General features: G+C 47.4%; 1 long non-coding RNA gene across 1 annotated transcript in view; it reads left to right on the top strand.

Moving 5' to 3' along the window:
• LOC308593148 overlaps positions 1 to 15,733 on the top strand; it is a 58,384-nt gene extending 42,651 nt beyond the window's left edge. The window contains exon 3 of the long non-coding RNA XR_014010784.1: positions 15,619 to 15,733. This is a non-coding gene — a long non-coding RNA (uncharacterized lncRNA). The remainder of the gene's footprint in view (positions 1 to 15,618) is intronic.
• The last annotated feature ends 2,617 nt before the right edge of the window (positions 15,734 to 18,350 follow it).

Raw genomic sequence — 18,350 nt, 5'->3', positions numbered from 1 at the left:
ACACAGAACTTTTGTTTAAGGTTTTTGGCATCATTTTGGCCACAACTTTGTTAAAATACAAACATGTGAGTGGTTGCTTAGGCATTGGTTGCAACTATCTGCCCCCGGTCAATTTCACAAGGCTGCGAAAGTCAGAAAAGGGAAATACATTTTGGGGATAGCAACGGAGCAGGGAACCTGCCCTCAGCCCTCCCCAAATGCAACCAGGGGCTCTTGCTTGGCCCTAGCCCCTTGACAGGGTTCGGACAAAAGCAATGGTGAGCCCCTGTATTCCTTTAACGGAATCCCTTGCAGCAGCAGCATTAGAGGGGCAGGCACAGCCAATCCATGCCCCTCAACCAACCAAACCATAAACCAATGCCTAACTGCCAACCTTACAAGTTGTGATGGTTTGCTACGCAGTAAGCAAAAACCAAATGGCACCAGCCAATCAGCCAAGTGGACAAAATTCCTACCGGGCCCCTGCCCCAAGAGCAGACGACCCCATGACAGGCATAGCAAGGTCAACGTGAACAGCCCTAAATATAGGTGGGGGGGGGACAGGGAATCCAATGCATGGAGCGAAAAGAGGAAGCTCTACGCTTCGTGCAGAGAGTTTTAACATTTCTGGCAGTCAATCACAAAATGGCAACATTAACTTCATCCCAACAACAAGGGAAGCCCAATCACAACAATGGCCAAAGATCAATTAGCCCGCCTCAAAATCTCAATCTTTGGACAAAATAAAAAAATTCCTTCCAGTAGCACCTTAAAGACCAACTAAGTTAGTTCTTGGTATGAGCTTTCGTGTGCATGCACACTTCTTCAGATACACTGAAACAGAAGTTGCCAGATCCTTCTATATAGTGAGAAGGTGGGGAGGGGTATAACTCAGAAGGGTGGTGGGAATGGGAGATTGGCAGATAGGTGAGATGAGCCTGTTGACGACTCTTAACGATCTTTGGAGTGTCTTGTCGGCCCCCACCGCAACCCGTGCTCTCCATGAAGGAGAACACGCTATTCCAGAATTACAGAAGCCATCTGATTTGATCCCAGAATGTCCCATTCCCTCCCTGTAGCGCTGCCAGAAGGAGATGAGCTGGTGTTTGCAGTGGTGCCACACATTAGTGAGAGTTAGCATTCGTGAGAGCGTAGCACCAACAGATATACATCACAATTTTCAGCAGAGGAATGTTGGAGGGTATGGATTCTTATTCTTGACTTTCACATTAAATGAACAAAACTACGTCAGGTTGAAAAAGCTCCAAGCTGCAGCAACCCAAGTCTTCCACTGAGAGCTATTAGGAATGGCTCTACCCCACATTTTGCTTTCCCCAATATGATCTAGGGCAGCATTTCTACACTTTTAAAAGCAACTGAAGAATAACCTAACATGACTCCTAATGTGGAGTTTGCTTGCTTGTTTGTTTGTTTGGGCAAAACCAGAAAGTAGTGATTCTTTAAAAGATCTATAATATCGATTGAGATACAATCTGACCTTTTTAGTAGGGAAATGGATCTGTTCTTGAGTGCCTAGTGGATTTTTAAAGAAAGTGCACAGTTCTACCAATTCAGCATCCTATAAGGTTGTGCTAAAGTTAAACACGGAGAGATTTCTCCAGCCTTCTTAAAGAGAGTGTTTACATCCTCTCTTTGTAAAGTGACATGATGCATTTTAATATAAAAGCAGTCAACTTATCTTATCATAGCAGCCTTAGAATTAAGTAGCCGTGACATTTTTATACAGCCTCGAGCTTTTAAGCCAGGGCCAGGTAATAAACAAAGAGTCAAGGAAGCAGCTAAGATGGGTACAATGTCATCTTTGCAGATGATTTGGAATACCTGGCAAATTGTTACCTTACATTTAGGAAGTTATAAAGAGCCCAGGATCAAGATGCAAAGTTTCTTCAATGGGGCTGAGCAATATATCAGCCAGAAGAATCCCACTCAGTGCTTGGCTTGAAGAGGAAGGCAATTTGTCAACTTTTTAGTTTTATAAAGTGGAATGCGGGTCTCGGAAAAATGCTTTGCACAAAAGATTTGTCATCGTGGTCTATATGAAAACAGAGAGGCTTTCCTGAATAAAATTCTAGTTTCAAGACAATGGAGTAGTCTTGGAAAGTTAAGGACTCGAGTGTGGGGATGTTCTGCAAAGGTCTTGTTAGCCTCTGGGGAGGCAATTCATCTTAATTTAAGACCCCCTCTCTACAAAACGTGGGACGCGGGTGGCGCTGTGGGTTAACCACAGAGCCTAGGACTTGCCGATCAGAAGGTCGGCGGTCCGAATCCCCGTGACGGAGTGAGCTCCCATTGCTCGTTCCCTGCTCCTGCCAACCTAGCAGTTCAAAAGCACGTCAAAGTGCAAGTAGATAAGTAGGTACCGCTCCGGCGGGAAGGTAAACGGCGTTTCCGTGCGCTGCTCTGGTTCGCCAGAAGCGGCTTAGTCATGCTAGCCACATGACCTGGAAGCTGTACGCCAGCTCCCTCAGCCAATAAAGCGAGATGAGCACCACAACACCAGAGTCGACCACAACTGGACCTAACGGTCAGCAGTCCCTTTACCTTTACCTTTACCTCTACGACACAGATACATGCACTGAACTGGAGCCTGGCTCAGGATTCTAATTACAACCAAAGGCTACATTTTGAGCATTTGAAGTTTTGAGAAATTTCATGTAACTATCACAATACGCTATGAAGATTTAGGGGTTTTTCATTTCTGCTTTGTTTTTGTCCCCCCGCCAACTCCCCCAAAAGACAACCCAGTGCACTCTGCACATGCTCTGTGCCTCCGAGGTTTACAAATGCAGAGTTTGGTAATGGGCATACAGTTCCATAGGTTGCAGCTGATGCTAGAGTAGACCCAACAAAGTTAATGAATCTGAAACAGAACCACAGAATTGTAGAGTTGGAAGGGACCCTGAGGGTCATCTAGTCCAACCCCCTGAAATGCAGGAGTCTTTTTGCCAAATGCGGGGCTTGAACCCACAGCCTTGAGATTAAGGGTCTCACGCTCTGCCGACTGAGCAGTAGTTATGTTCATTAACTTCACAGGATCTTATTGTAACACTGGCATTTGATATTATTAGTCTGTATTCTGAGAATCTCTCTCCCCCCCCCCGCCCTTCTCCCTCTTTTTATAAACAAGTACAGTGGTACCTCGGGTTAAGTACTTAATTCATTCTGGAGGTCCGTTCTTAACCTGAAACTGTTCTTAACTTGAAGCACCACTTTAGCTAATGGGGCCTCCCACTGCCACCACATGATTTCTGTTCTCATCCTGAAGCAAAGTTCTTAACCCGAGGTACTATTTCTGGATTAGCAGAGTCTGTAACCTGAAGCGTATGTAACCTGAAGCGTATGTAACCCGAGGTACCACTGTAAACAGTTTTCTAGTCCTTGGAGCTGCAAAGGTAGACAGGAAAGGATGCAATGAATGCATGATAAAACTTCAGAAGCTGAGGGTGGAGGGTTGAGAGGACATTAAGCTGGGTTTCCTGGCTTTGGGAGAGTAGCATTTCCATGTCCTGCTTAATACAGTGGTACCTCGGATTAAGAACTTAATTCGTTCTGGAGGTCCGTTCTTAACCTGAAACTGTTCTTAACCTGATGTACCACTTTAGCTAATGGGGCCCCCTGCTGCCGCCGAGTTACTATTTCTGGGTTAGCGGAGTCTGTAACCTGAAGCACCACTATATTTACAGGTTACAGGTCTGTAACCTGAGGTACCCCTATATTTTGCCCCTGACAGGATCATCAGCAGCAGAAAGGTGAAGCAACATAAAATTGCACGCCCTTCTGCAAGATTGCAGGGAGATGATCGTACATTTAAAGGGGCAGACGTAAGCTTTTCAGGTAGTTGTCACGCCATGGGGGTGGGGGGGGCTCCATTTCTTGCAAGGCGCTGGATAGCAATGCAAACTCAGCTTCTGCCTTTGATCAAACCCCGAGTTCTTAGAGTCCAGGATGTGGGCTGACAACTCCTCCGAGGGAAAAGTGCCTTGCTCCGCAACTTCTGATGGGATGATAGCTGATGGTGGCAGTGAGAGACAGGTGAGGATGGAGCTGCTGTCATCATCCTATCATGTAGTGGGTTTTGATGTTTATGCCAGTGTGTTTGATCGGGGGGCTCGTCTCTTCTTCCCAGGGCACAGGGAAGGGAGATGAGACAAAAGGCTTCTTGCAACACTCTATGCCATCCACTGTGTGGAGATGCTCCGATTTGGATGCACATCCCTTTATAGATAAAAGCGAGCAAAGACCTTTCAAGTAAACCCCCAGGATTCTGAAAACAAAGATTATGCAGGAATGGAGAATGGAGTGGCGGCCGGGAAAGGGGTGTGTGTGACCTAGATCTGTTAGCATTAGATAGTAAATTCCCCCCAAAAGGTATGAGAAAAACAGTGTCCCAGTTCTTCCGGGGTTTCACCTTTTCACCCTGCCCTGAAGCAGCGATGTGATTAAGCAACAGCCTCCAGAAAAACGCCGAGCAGCTCGCGTCCTCATGGTGCACCATAAACAGCAGTGTGGAGACATCTAAGCGGGGAAGCTTCGGGTGATTAGCAAAGCTTTTTCTCCTGCGTGACAGCAGTGCTGCGTTGCCAGTCGGAAAAAGCTTCTAAGGCAGGTGCACAGCCTGGGGGTCATTTTGTACTCACAGCTGTCCGTGGAGGCACAGGTTAATTCTGCATCCAAGGCAGCTGTCTACCAGCTCCATCTGATATGCTGGCTGAGACCCTACCTGCCCACAAACTGTCTCGCCAGAGTGGTGCATGCTCTGGTTATCTCCCTCTTAGACTACTGCAATGCACTCTATGTGGGGCTACCTTTGAAGGTGACCCGGAAACTACAACCAATCCAGAATGCAGAAGCTAGACTGGTGACAGGGAGCGGCCGCTGGGACTATATAACACCGTCCTAAATGATCTACAGTGGTGCCTCTCAAGACGAAATTAATCCGTTCCTCGAGTCTCTTTGTCTAGCAGTTTTTTCGTCTTGCGAAGCAATCCTATTAGCGGATTAGCGCTATTAGCGGTTTAGCGGCTATTAAAGGCTTAGCGGCTATTAAAGGATTAGCGGCTAAAAGGCTATTAGCGGCTTAGCGGCTTAGAAAAAGGGGGGGAGCGGAAAAAAATCGGAACACTTGCAAGACATTTTCATCTTGCAAAGCAAGCCCATAGGGAAAATCGTCTTGCGAAGCAGCTCAAAAACGGAAAACCCTTTCGTCTAGCGGGTTTTCTGTCTTGCGAGGCATTCGTCTTGTGGGGCACCACTGTACGTTGGCTCCCAGTACATTTTGGGACACAATTCAAAGTGTTGGTGCTGCCTTTTAACAGGGGCATAGGAAGGGGGGTGAGGGGGGTGGTCCGACCCAGGTGTCATCCCTGAGGGGGTGTCAAAATAGCATACCATGGGGGGGGTGCGGCACTTACTGCAGGGCCTGGCCTGCAGCGCACCTGAGCCATGCCTCTTTCCTGGGAGTGACACGGTGGCTTGGGCCCTGCGCTGCATGAAATGGCAGCCTGGGGCTTATCTGCCAGGCGGACTCCATGGGCAGCTTGCCGCGCAGCCACCCCCGGGAGAATTGCTGTGAATCACTGTGGTGCCCCTGTGGGCAGCTTGCCCCATCCCTGCCAATCCGGCTGCCGGAGCGGCTAGCTACGCCCCTGATTTTTAAAGCTCCAAAGGGCCTCAGCCCTGTATACCTGAAGGAGCCCCATTGGTCAGCCTGGACACTGAGGCCTGTTAGAATTCCTGCTCCATGATTGCCATCATGGGGTTTTTGTCTATCGCATGACAGTGTATGTTTTGACTCCACAGAGTGGGAAGTGACGGAGACAGGATGTTTGTGTTACTGTGTTCCATGAAGTGGGACTATTGTCCTTTGTTCTTTTTTCCTTTGCTGTCTGATGCTAGAGAGAGAGGGAGCCATGTTGCAGTGCTCCGTGTGTGTTCATATGTAAATAAAGTAGATTAGCCAAAATGCTGAGTTGCTGAGGTCTGTTATGCAAGCTGCAAAGATTCTGCGGATCGCTAAGTGTGCCGATGTCTGGCATCGGTTGCTGTGATGTTTGGGCTGAAGGAAGCTTTTGAAGCTCCCGAACGAAAGACCAGGAGGGGGAAAACATGCCAGGCGGGCATGTGTCTCTGCCAGAGTCCTACTCGAGTGTAGGCTGAACTCCTGACAAGGTCAGCCTCTGAAGGCCTTCTGGTGGTTCCCACATTGAGAGAAGTGAGGTTACAGGCAAACAGGCAGAGAGCTTTCTCAGTAGTGGTGCCCAGTCTGTGTCTTCAACATTCATGAAAGCTGTAAGAGGGAGGTGCCAACTAAGAGGGCCCCCTCTGCCAGTCTTTCTGTAGGGACGTTATTTGGGACCTGAGCCATTTAGGGTGTTAAACATTGATTTGTGCCAAGAAACAACATGGCAACCAGTGCAGCTGTTTGAAAACGGGAGTTGTGTGAGATCTAACCGCAGCCATTTTGGTGGCGTTTTCACAGATGTTTTGCATGTGTGAGAACTCTATGATCAATTCACATTCTCTGGCATCCACTGCTGATTATGCACATTCTTTGGGAAATGTGCAAAATCCCCAAACTACACTGTCATGATCATCCATAGCTTCATGTGGAGGGGTGGCAGTGCTCGGTGTTTGGTAGGCTTCTTTGAAACAGCCTCAATCCTACTTCTTACATGCAGATGATGCTCAAGAGCTGTAACCGCTATCCCTGCGGAGAAGGTGGGCTGTCAGTCTCTGTTCTGACGCTGACAGTTGTAATTAAGTGCATTTTCCATCCCATTCATTTTTCTCTGGGCACAATCACTTTCAAGCCTGATCAACTCTTGGCAATTAATTGCCGAGTGAGCTTTGGAAGCATTTGAAGTGACTGATTGCTGGCAAGTCCAAAGAGCTTGCAAAGATGAAGTACAAGCGATCTGGAATTCTCCACTTGTGTATATATGGAATAAATGATTTCCCCAGCAGAAACTTGCAATCTCTAAGCCATAGTGTTGGCTGGAATGCAACAAATAATGAGGAGAGGCTCTGCGGGTCACATTCACAGGCTCTAGCTGCAAATTCTGCGATGGGTCCCCTTCCTGTTCCTTTTAATTTTAAAATTGGCCTTGGAAGGGTGTACAGAGAGAGGCCACTTGGTTCTTCCCCTGTCTGAGCCACCTGGGAGACCAGGCTCCACATCTCCACTTGGCTATGGGTGACCCTGAGCCGGGATTGTAGTGGCTATTAAATGAAGAGTGGGAGAACCTTGGAGGAAAACAGTGGGGTATAATTGCAATAAATTAAATTGAATTAAATTAAATGCAATATATAGGGTGAGTCCTTTAAAAGAGGCCCTGTGGATACAGAGTACACATGTTCCACGTGACCTCTTTTAAAATACGCATCGTGTGTATGTGTACACACAGACTCATATCTGCAGATTATGCTCCTAGAATTCCATCTTGCCACTTGCCACCAATCACCACCATCCCTGACACTCCCTAGCCAGGCCAAAACAGAAGTTTGGGCAAGGTGATTGTCAGGTGTGCCAGGCCCTGTGACCAATAGGACTTTGCAGGACTGGGGCCTTCCTGAGTTTGTTCTGGAGAGGCAAGGCGCGGCCTCACAGGTGAGGCCGATTGGTAACTCACAGCACCTGGTGGCAAGAGCTGGGCTGGGAAGGGATATAAGGTCAGCATTTGCCTTCGGCTTTTTGCCACAGCAACACGCTTCCTGCCTTGCTACGTTTGGCTTCTTGCTTCCTGATCCTTGAACCTTGGCTTCTTGATCCTCGGACCCTTGGCTTCTTGACTCCCGGCTCTCTGACCCTCAGACTCCTGGCTTCCTGACTCCTGGCTGCTGGACCCCTGTTCCTGCTCCCACCCCACCATCATGCCCCCGGTCCTGACATCACCTGCCGGGACTTCGATTGCCCGTGAACCGGACGGTGACAGTGATTTTGAGCTACAATACATCTAGGGTGGAAAGAGGTTAAGCCATTTGACTCCTCCCAGCTCCCTGTTTTGCATTTCAACTTCCCAGAAGCATCTGGCTGTCAGGGACTGGGCAGAGGAGGAATGGTGGGGACCGACTCCCCAGCCTGACCCTTCCAGAGAAGAGAAAGACAGTTCAGAATTACAACAGGGATTTAAGGGAGGTAGCCTCTCAGAAACAAATGAGAGGGGGAAACTGGGAAATCATGGCAGGGCTGGAACAACAACCAGCTGACACTGTCATTTGAAAGCATTCCTCCATCTCCCAGAACCTGGTGAGCCTTAAAAGTAGGAGAGCAAAGAGCTCAAAGACAGAGAGCACATTGCAACACCCCTAGAGGAGACAATGAGAGTGACAAATGAGGAAGTGGAAGAGACGGGGGAGGGGTGGAGATTCACTCAGGACAACGTCATTATCCAAGAGGCTGGGTTTTATAGCCTCTCTCTGTAAATACTAAATAAAAAGCGGATGGTAAGAACAGTCCTTCTCTTTGTACGTTCCTGGGCAATCGGCAGTGGGAGTTGCTGGCAGCAGCCTGACACTGGTTGCCTACTGCTGGGAAAGGGACATAATGTATTGGAAATAATATTCTGGATACTGCCTCCCCAAGAGAACGTTCCATGAAATGCTCTCCCCTCGACACATATTTTTATCCACCTGCAAATGGGGCAGAAAAGTTGAGGGGGCCACTTTCTCTCTGCTCTACGTTGGACTAGACAGACTTTCAGCTGGATCAACAAGTTCTCCTTTGCATATTCTGTTTTTACACGCCATCCCAGTCTCTGAGCGGTGGAGATTCCAGGGGTCCAGGCACTTGTCCGTGTTTCCTTTTGGAAATGCGGCACAGCTGAGACTGTGGTGTCTTTATGATATATGGCTTATTCATCACATACCTACAACCTGAGCCTCTGATGGAGTGGCTCACAGCATTAAACTCCAAGAGGCTGTTGCTTCTCCCATGGTCTTAGTCTTGGATGCTGGCAGAAATCAGCCATGGTCCTCTGTCCGTCTGCTTCTGCTTGCTGCAGTTTACAGACGCCATATTTTCCCCCCAAGCTCACATCCCAGCCAACTGCAATCACAAACAACCATTCACCTTACAGCTTGAGCCTTTGTCCTGCTAACTAACTCAGAGCTGGAAGGGGTTAAGTTAATGTCTCATGCTTGGTGGCCATTATCAGGCTGACCTGGCTATTCTGGCATTTGAATCCCTGCTGGGTCCATGGATTCAGGAGGGTTGATTAAATTCTAACACCTATCTGGAATTTAGGGGAATCTGGCATGCAGGTCTCCTTGCTCTGAGTCCATTACTCTCACCGCTATGCAACACTACCAGGGGTATTTTAAGACACTGAGAAGACCTGGGTAAAATGTTCATTTAAGGTCAAGTCCACCAGTGTGGTGTAGTGGTTAAGAGCGATAGACTCGTAATCTGGGGGACAAGGTTCGCGTCTCCGCTCCTCCACATGCAGCTGCTGGGTGACCTTGGGCCAGTCACACTTCTTTGAAGTCTCTCAGCCTCACTCACCTCACAGAGTGTTTGTTGTGGGAGAATAAAAAAATTCCTTCCTGTAGCACCTTAAAGACCAACTAAGTTAGTTCTTGGTATAAGCTTTCGTGTGCATGCACACTTCTTCAGATGTGGGAGAGGAAGTTGTGGGAGAGGAAGGGAAAGGAGTAGTGATAAAGTGGGATATCAAATCCAAACTACTCTTCTTCTCACAGCACCTTTTGTCAGTTTCACTTTTCTGCTCAGCTGGGGGGCGGAGGATAAGTATGCATGTATTATTATTATTTTTAAAGCCATATGTTAAGATTTTGTGACTAAATGAAATATTTTTACACACAATGACAAATGACATTCAGAATATTTTTGAAGTTATCTTGTCATCTTTTGTCTACCTTTCTTGTCAGCCAACTCAGAGATGATATTATCGAAAGATACTTCTCCCAGAAGATCCAATTTCTTGAATGCAACTTATTTTTAAAGAAAGGTCGAGTGGGAGAATGTTCTTTCTCCCTCACAATTTGAAAACTGACAGAGTAAAGGTGCAGAGCTAAGGCAACACCAGGAAAAGCTCCAACCACAAGCCCTTGCGGTCAATGGTCTCCAGACAAAGATTTGCAGCAATTGCAGATCCATCACAAACCCTCTTCAGTACCTAAGCAATGAATACCTCTCTCTTGATGGTCTTATGATGGAATGGAGGAAGACAATTCAGTCACTTGTCACACACCTCTAAAAGGCGAAAGAGCCCCCAAAAGGGGGGGGGGGAGAATTGGCATCATTAATCCTTTTGGCATTAGTAGGAAGATGGGCAAGGGTGATATTTTGTTCTTGTGTTCCTGGAGTCAGCAGTTTGGGGGTTTTTCCATCCCTGAAATGTGGGACTTCCCCCTCCCCAATGAAATAGATGTAACCATACCATCAGAATTCTCACTGCAGCCAACTTCCTTTCTGCTTCCATCTGCAGATTTAGTGTTTTCCTGTCTTGGCATAAAACAACGCAGCATTCTGTGATTAATAAGGCAAATAGCAAATGTTCCCTCTGTTCCTCCAGGGCCTGGAAAACTTGATAGGAGAAGCACCTGCGTTTCTCGTCCCACTCAGATGTCTCATTTGACTCTGTCTAGGAAACTGAAAGGGAGTGAGCCATACAACCTGGCTCTGATTTTCTCTGCTCTGCTGTTTATTTATCGAATTTGTATCCCGCCCTTGCTCCCCAAGGAGCCCGGGGTGGCAAACAGATCATAGAACTGCAGAGCTGAAAGGGAAACTCAGAGTCATCTAGTCCAACCGCCTGCAATGCAGGAATCTCAACTGAAGTATCTATGACAGATAGCCTTCCAGTCTCTGCTTAAAAACATTCAAGGAAGGAGAGTCCACTGCTCTGTAAAAACTTTTATTTTTATTGCAGAACAATCAAACCTGTGTTGCTTTATTCTTGGTTTTTACCTGCCCAGTTTTGCTTGAATTGCTTCATTACAGTCAAACCTCTTGAATGACTCCATTTTCGAACCTTTCAGCTCCCGAAAGCCAAAAATGCTCCATTTTTTAAAATGTTTTTTGGAACCTGAATGTCTGACACGGCTTCCACTTGGGTGCAAGAAGCTCTTGCAACCAGTTGGAAGCCGTGCCTCAGTTGTCAAATGTTTCAGAAGTCGAACGGTCTTCTGGAACGGATTATGTTCAACAACCGAGGTTTGACTGTACTGAGAAAATAAAGGGAAGTGGAAGAAAACTCTTCAGTTTTGTTAACTGTGATAGCCAAAGAGCTCTCCAAGAGTTGAAACTTTTGACCCTTGTCAAAAGGAATGGAGGGAGCTTCCTTATACTGAGCCAGACCATTGGTTTATCTGGCTCAGTACTGTGCACTCTGACTGGCAGCCAGTCTCTGGGATTTCAGACAGGATTTCATCCCTACCTGGAGATACTGGTGACTGAACCCTCTACATCCATAGTAGATGCTCTACCACTGAGCTACCACACTTTCCTGTTGGGAAGCTGTCTCAGAAGCGTAACACAGGGCATAGCAGACAGAATATGTGATAGGAGGAGATTAAATGTACATGACAGTTTATCCAGCAGTTTCTCCACTATCCTGTATCTGATCACGTCAAGCTTTTAAATTTGGGGAGGGAGATAGGACAGGGCATGACAGGAGAGCCCTACTCAATGAGTTCTAACAACCTGAAGACTCGGGAGATCTTTTTCTTCCCATCCTCCTCACTGCTTTCTTCTGTACCAAAACCCTCCCCAGGTCACCATCGCCTTGGACAGTATGTGCTATGTTGCACACCTCTTGTGGTAGCCTGTTACACTTTCAATCTGCTCTTACCTTCAGAAAGTTCTTCCTGATGTTTAGTCAGAATCTCCTTGCTTGGAGCTTGGAGCCATTGGTGTGAGTCCTACCCTCCAGAGTAGGAGAAAACAAGCTTGTTCCATCTTCCACGTGACAGCCCTGGAGATATTTGAAGATATACAATTTAAAGGCAAAAACAAAGCAAAAATATTCTGAAGCTGATTAAAACAGTCTAAAAACAATTTGAATTAAAAACACTCCCATCCCATGAGCTCAAGGTGGCCCGGAACAGTATGCTTCAGGCACCAAATGCCTGGTGTAAACAGGTTTTCAAATTCCTCCTGAATGTAACAATGGAGACAGGCACACATCACTAGGGATGGCTCTTCACAACTAGGGAACAACCACCGAAAAGGCCCTGTCGTGGACCAGCACTAACTGGACAGTTCCCTGTACGCAGCTCAAAAAATGTTTTACTGCACCCTGGTCCTCTGCAAAGTTTGGTGTGCAGAAGCCCAATTGAATTAATGGTTTGGGACACTGCTATTTTTCTAGGGGAAGCTCCTGCAGCCAATGGGAAGCTGTGCACGCCTCCTCCGGGCCGGAAGGAGCGCCGGCAATAGCGTTTGCGCATGAGTGCATGCGTGCACACACACTCCGGCCCACCGGGGCATCTGTGGGACCGTGAACCGGCCCAAGCCACAAAAACATTGCTGACCCCTGCACTAGATGATCCTCAGGGTCCCTTCCAACTTCACAATTCGATGAATCTAAATGGGGCATAGAAACACAGCAAACAGAACGTCTATTCTTACATTTTAACAGTGGCAAATAAATATCATTACGCTCACGGCTCTTGTAAGCAGTTTGCTGCAATCTGAATTGGCTTTTGCAATCTCAGTGTGCGCGTACCAAAGATGAAGAAGGATTGCAGATGCAGCAGACTTGATACGGTAATCTGAAGTCTGAAGTCTCGGTAATGACACCAGAAAGGCATGTGCCTTTGGGCAAATAACAGCACAACAAGGCAGCAGATATGTGGTAGTATGAAAGATATCCCCCACGGCTACCGTTTCTCTCTCTCTCTCTCTCTCTCTCTCTCTCTCTCTCTCTCTCTCTCTCTGTGTGTGTGTGTGTGTGTGTGTGCAGAGACACACACATGTAGTCACATGGGTAGACAAGCAAAATATCTTTCATGGTATAGACACCAGAGCTAAAAGATCCAAGCGAGGTCCTGTTCAAACAGGTACCTCGGTGATGTAAGGATGTGCTGTCTGGAAACAAGTGCTGGGACATCTGATGCACAAAGGACATGGGGATTTATTTTCCAGCAGAAACAGAAATATGCTTTTGCTTCTTGTGCAAATTCAGTCTGGAATGGAGAGACCTTGATCCATAAACAACACACTGATCTGATCCCAACTGCCGGGAATCAAATGGGGGGGCACTTACTTTGGGGGGCATTGGTTTCTTGCTGTTGGCATCCGTCTGTCTTGGGAGACGATGAAGGAGTGCACCTTCAGGCATGAAGTCAAACCATTGGAGAATTACAGCGCCTGCTGTGGCTGTAGAGGCCGACACTGGAGAAACATGTTTTGGAGCTGCACTGGCTCCCGGTGGAGTACAGGGTCAGATTTAAGGGGCTGGTTTTGACCTTTAAAGCCCTTCACAGCCTAGGACCCTCGTACCTACGGGACTGCCTCTCCTGGTATGCCCCACGGAGAGCCTCAAGGTCCATAAATAGTGGTCCCAGGCCCTAAGGGAGTTAGATTAGCCTCAACCAGAGCCAGGGCCTTATCAACACTGGCTCCAGCCTGGTGGAACACTCTGCCTCATGAGACCAGGGCCCTGCAGGATCTGATTTCTTTCCGCAGGGCCTGTAAGACAGAGTTGTTCTGCCTGGCATTTGGCTTGGAGCCAATTTGATTCCCTCCCCCTCTTTCTTTTTCCTTTCTCCTCCTGTGATGAGGCTGCATTTTAATATTTTAATGTTTCAATATTTTAATGTTGTATTTTAATCTTGTTTTTAAGTTGTATTCATTCAACTTGTTTTTATTATTGCTTGTTAGCCGCCCTGAGCCTGGCCTTGGCTGAGGTGGGCGGGGTATAAATAAAAATTATTTTTATTTTTATTTTTATTTTTATTTTTATTTTTATTTTTATTTTTATTTTTATTTTTATTTTTATTTTTATTTTTATTTTTATTTTTATTTGTTGCAGCTGGGGCAGATGAAGGCATCTGGTTGTGCTGCTGCAGATGCACCCTAGCGTTTCTTCTCTCTGTGCTCCTCCCAGTTTCCCATAGGGCACATCCCTGGGGATTCTGCAATCTTCCATTCTATGGACTTGACCAAGCCCCCATAGATGTCTCTGAGACAGGGGTGTGACCATGCAGGAATAAGGGCATGGGAGAGCACATCTTTGTTTGAGACTCAGTCCTGCCATGTAATGGCCAAAACCTTCTTGGTGCAGTGCTTGCGGAAGGTGTTGAGGCATCCCTAGAAATAACGCCTTCCTTTTGTGATGAGGAATTCTCTCCCCCTCACAAACACATGCTTCATGATGCAGCTCAGCTCAGCTGGCCTTGGCTAGCAGGGATGACAATTGATCTCAGCAAAGTGTTCCAGCCTTCACTGTTTCAAGGATTTTGTCAGCATCCTCAGAGAAAACAAGGCCAAATTTATCCCTCTGGAAGTGGTTGCTTCAGATTCAACCACAGTCAGACTCTGTTATAACCGCCATCAGCAAATCAGGCTGGATCTGAGTAACCAGGAAGAAAAATGTGTGGAATCCTTGCAGTGGTGACTTCTCTTCCAATACATCGCCCCTTGAACACACAAATCCTTTCTCCATCTAGAACAGCTCAGCTGAGTGCAACTTCAGGGAATCAGAGAACCTTAGTAATATTAATAACAATAATTTATTATTTATTACCCCCCCCCCCAATCTGGCTGGGTTTCTCCAGCCACTCTGGGCGGCTTCCACCAAATATTAAAATACAATAATTCATAAAATATTATTAATAATAAATAATAAAATTTTATTTATATCCTGCCCTCCCCAGCTGAAGCCAGGCTTCCCTAAACAGCTTCCCTAAACAGTGCTGCCTTCAGATGTCTTCTAAAAGTCAAATGTCTTCCAAAACTTGTTTGTTTCTTTGACATCTGATAGGAGGGTGTTCCACAGGGTGGGCACCACTACCAAGAAGGCCCTGTAAAGTTGGAAGACACCCTAAGAACCATCTAGTCCAAGGCAGGAATATGCAGCTGTCCCATATGGGGATCAAACCTGTAACCATGGCGCCATCAGTACTACACTCTAACCAACTGAGCTATCCAGAAGCAAAGGTTATTTCCTGGTCACCATCACCACAGTCTCATCAGTGTGCAATATGGCCCTGTTGCAAGATTGGGGAAGTAGATCTGGCAAGTGGGTTGGGGCTGGTGACAGCTGTCATTCAAAACATCTGGAGGGCATGAGGTTGGGAAACGCTGCTGTATTCTACACTTCCATCAAAGCACCCCCAAACATTCTGAATTCCAGCATCCTCCATAAGACTTCAGGTGGGGACAATCTTAATGTCCACCATCTTAATGACCATCCACTCTCAACGACACAGCTAGCAGTGAAGATCATTGCACATGTGTTAAGACTCATAGAACAGCAGGGCAAACACTGCCAAGTCTGCTTCAGAATAGATGCCCACCATTCTGGGTCTGTCTCAGGCAGAGACCAGAATTTTCTGTCAGCCTTCTACTTTGACGGCACTTGCATCACTCATGTCAGTTCAGGGTTCTTGTTTAATGGGGAGAGCAAAGGTCCCCTCATATTTTCTCTTCTGCAGGCTTCAAATCAAAGAATGAGCAGCATCTGTCATCCCTCAGAACAGGCAAGATGAGGATTCTAGTTTATCACAGCAGTGCACAAGTAAACACCCGTAACCTTCAGGTGGCACCATCAGAAAGGACATTGTGGGCATGTTCAGATCGTTCCTATCTAATACATATTTTTTAAAAATTGTTCCTGTGTGTCAGGGCCAGATTAACTCCTCTCTAAATCATGTAGTTCTGTAGATCCCACAGTTTGAAGGGGGCCTTCAGTGCTATTTTTGTAGAAAAAAGAGGGGCCAGAACTCACCATGAACACCTCCCTCATTCTCTTAGAATGGCAATGGTGCCCACTGGAGACTGAGTTCCTGTGAGTTCCCCCTGAAAAAAATAGCCCTGGCTGGGACCATAGACACCATCTCTGGAAGAGTGCCTCTATTGATCTAATAGCCCCAGGTAGGAGAAAGAGATAGGACGCGGGTGGTGCTGTGGGTTAAACCACAGAGCCTAGGGCTTGCTGATCAGAAGGTTGGCGGTTCGAATCCCTGCGACGGGGTGAGCAGTTCAGAAGCACGAAGTGCAAGTAGATAAATAGGTACCGCTCCGGTGGGAAGGTAAACAGCGTTTCCGTGTGCTGCTCTGGTTCGCCAGAAGCGGCTTAGTCATGGTGGCCACATGACCCGGAAGCTGTACGCAGGCTCCCTCAGCCAGTAAAGCGAGATGAGCGCCACAACCCCAGAATCATCTGCGACTGGACCTAACTGTCAGGGGTTCCTTTACCTTTACCTTTAGGAGGAAGAGAAGAATGCAGGAAAGACTCTCCTCCCTGAAAGAGAGGGGAGTGGTTGTGGTCGGGAGCCTGAGCACCGCCCAGCAGGGGGCGTGGCCCCCTGCCTCCAGCTCACCTGGCTGGTGCTCACCCCCCCCCCGGTGGCCACCCAACCAGGTGCCGCGGAGGGGGCATGTTCAGCAGCCTTTTGCTGCAGCGCCAGCCTCTCCCTGGCCTCATTGCTCGTTGTTGCCCCGTCGCAAGTCACCCACCCTCCACTCCCTTTTAGTTAGTCATTGGCCTTGCTATGGACCTTAGGTTGGTCGCCCTGGTTGCCTGGGGGGCCTGGTAGGAGTTTTTCCATTTGGCATTAGGCTTTTTGGTTTTTTCGCCTACCACGTAGCAATCGTCACAACTTTTGTGGTATTGGTGGGTAGGTTAGGCATTGGAATAATGTGTTGTGGTGTGTCAAAGTGCTAGGTGTGGCCATCGCCTATGCCTTCAATTTTAGGGGTATTCCGTTAAAGGAATCTGGCGGTCGTGTATTCCGTCCGATGCCTGCTTGGCGGGAGGCCATGGCACGACCCTCGGTGACAGCAGGGGTGAGCCTATAGTTGGATGCGCATCAACAGGCTCCACCTACTGGTGAATAAACCCACTTGTTTCGATCCAATGCCTAAGCCAATACCTTTTCATTGCTGTAATCAATAAAGTTGTGGCCTTTTCTAGCCCATCAACCTTATATCACGCATCCTTATGTCTTCATTTCACTTCGCGGTGGTCAGGTCCTCGAACCACAAGTGCCATTTGTTGAGTCAGACCATTAATCCATCTAGGTCTATACTGTCTCCACTGACTGGAAGCAGTGGCGGAGCTTCATGCATGGCGCTTCCGGGGGGTGTGGTGCTTCCGGGGGCATGGTGCGCTGCCTGCAGGGGCATTGTGTGCATCCTGGGGGCATGGCACCCAGCGCGCGGGGGGCGGGGGGCAGCCACAATGGCACCCCACCAGGATCGTGCTGCCGGGGGTGGTGCGCTACCCCGCACTCCTCTTCCTCCGCCAGTGACCGGAAGCAGCTCTCCAAGGTTCCAGATGGGGATGTTGCCAGCCCTACGTAGGGATGTCAGAGATTGACCCAGGGACCTTTTGCATGCTAGGAATATGCGCTACCACGAAGCTGCTTTGATACATGGTCCTTTCCAAGAGCTGCTCTTCAGACATCAGTCCTTTAAAAAAAAAAATATTTATTGAAAGTTTTTAAGATATAACAAAAAAAAGGAAAAATAAACATGCAAAATGAAAAACAGTTAAAAACACACATTAATTTTCCATAACATATCTTCCATACACTTATTTCCTCGGACCTCCTCATACCTCCCTTCTTTGTATTCCAGTTCGATTTGTTAGTTCAGCAAATCCTTACCATTAAGCTTTTACCCATTTATAAACCTTTTTTTCTTCCATATCTCCTAAAGCATTACAGCTGGAAACCCCTTAGTTTCTATCCAACATCCTTCTAACATTCATTAATTTTACAATATTTCTGTAAATAGTCTTTAAATTTCTTCCAGTCTTCTTTCACCAACTCTTCTCCCTGGTCTCGGATCCTGCCAGTCATTTCTGCCAATTCCATGTAGTCGATCACCTTCATCTGCCATTCTTCCAGAGTGGGTAAATCTTGTGTCTCAGACATCAGTCCTTCCTGGACCTAGCGCAGCCAGCTTTTCCTCTGCAAAAGTGATTTATTTGGCCCTGCTGTTCAAACCACTGGCATGTGATCGAACAGAAAAGCCACATTTCCAGGGGCCCTAACTGCATGTGGTTTATGGGCAGAATACCGCTGTGTGAAACGTGTCTGCTGAGTCACTGGTGCTAGCAAAGCAGGAAAATAGCAGAATCCAGGCACAGGCAACCTAGGCCCTCCAGATGCTTTGGGACTACAACTCCCATGATCCCTAGCCAACAGAACCAGTGGTCAAG

Source organism: Podarcis bocagei (assembly GCF_964188305.1).
Source record: "Podarcis bocagei genome assembly, chromosome: 8".
In the NCBI taxonomy this organism is placed as follows: Eukaryota; Metazoa; Chordata; class Lepidosauria; order Squamata; family Lacertidae; genus Podarcis; species Podarcis bocagei.
Note: the sequence above shows the minus strand (reverse complement) of the source record. Positions and strands in the feature narration are given on the sequence as shown.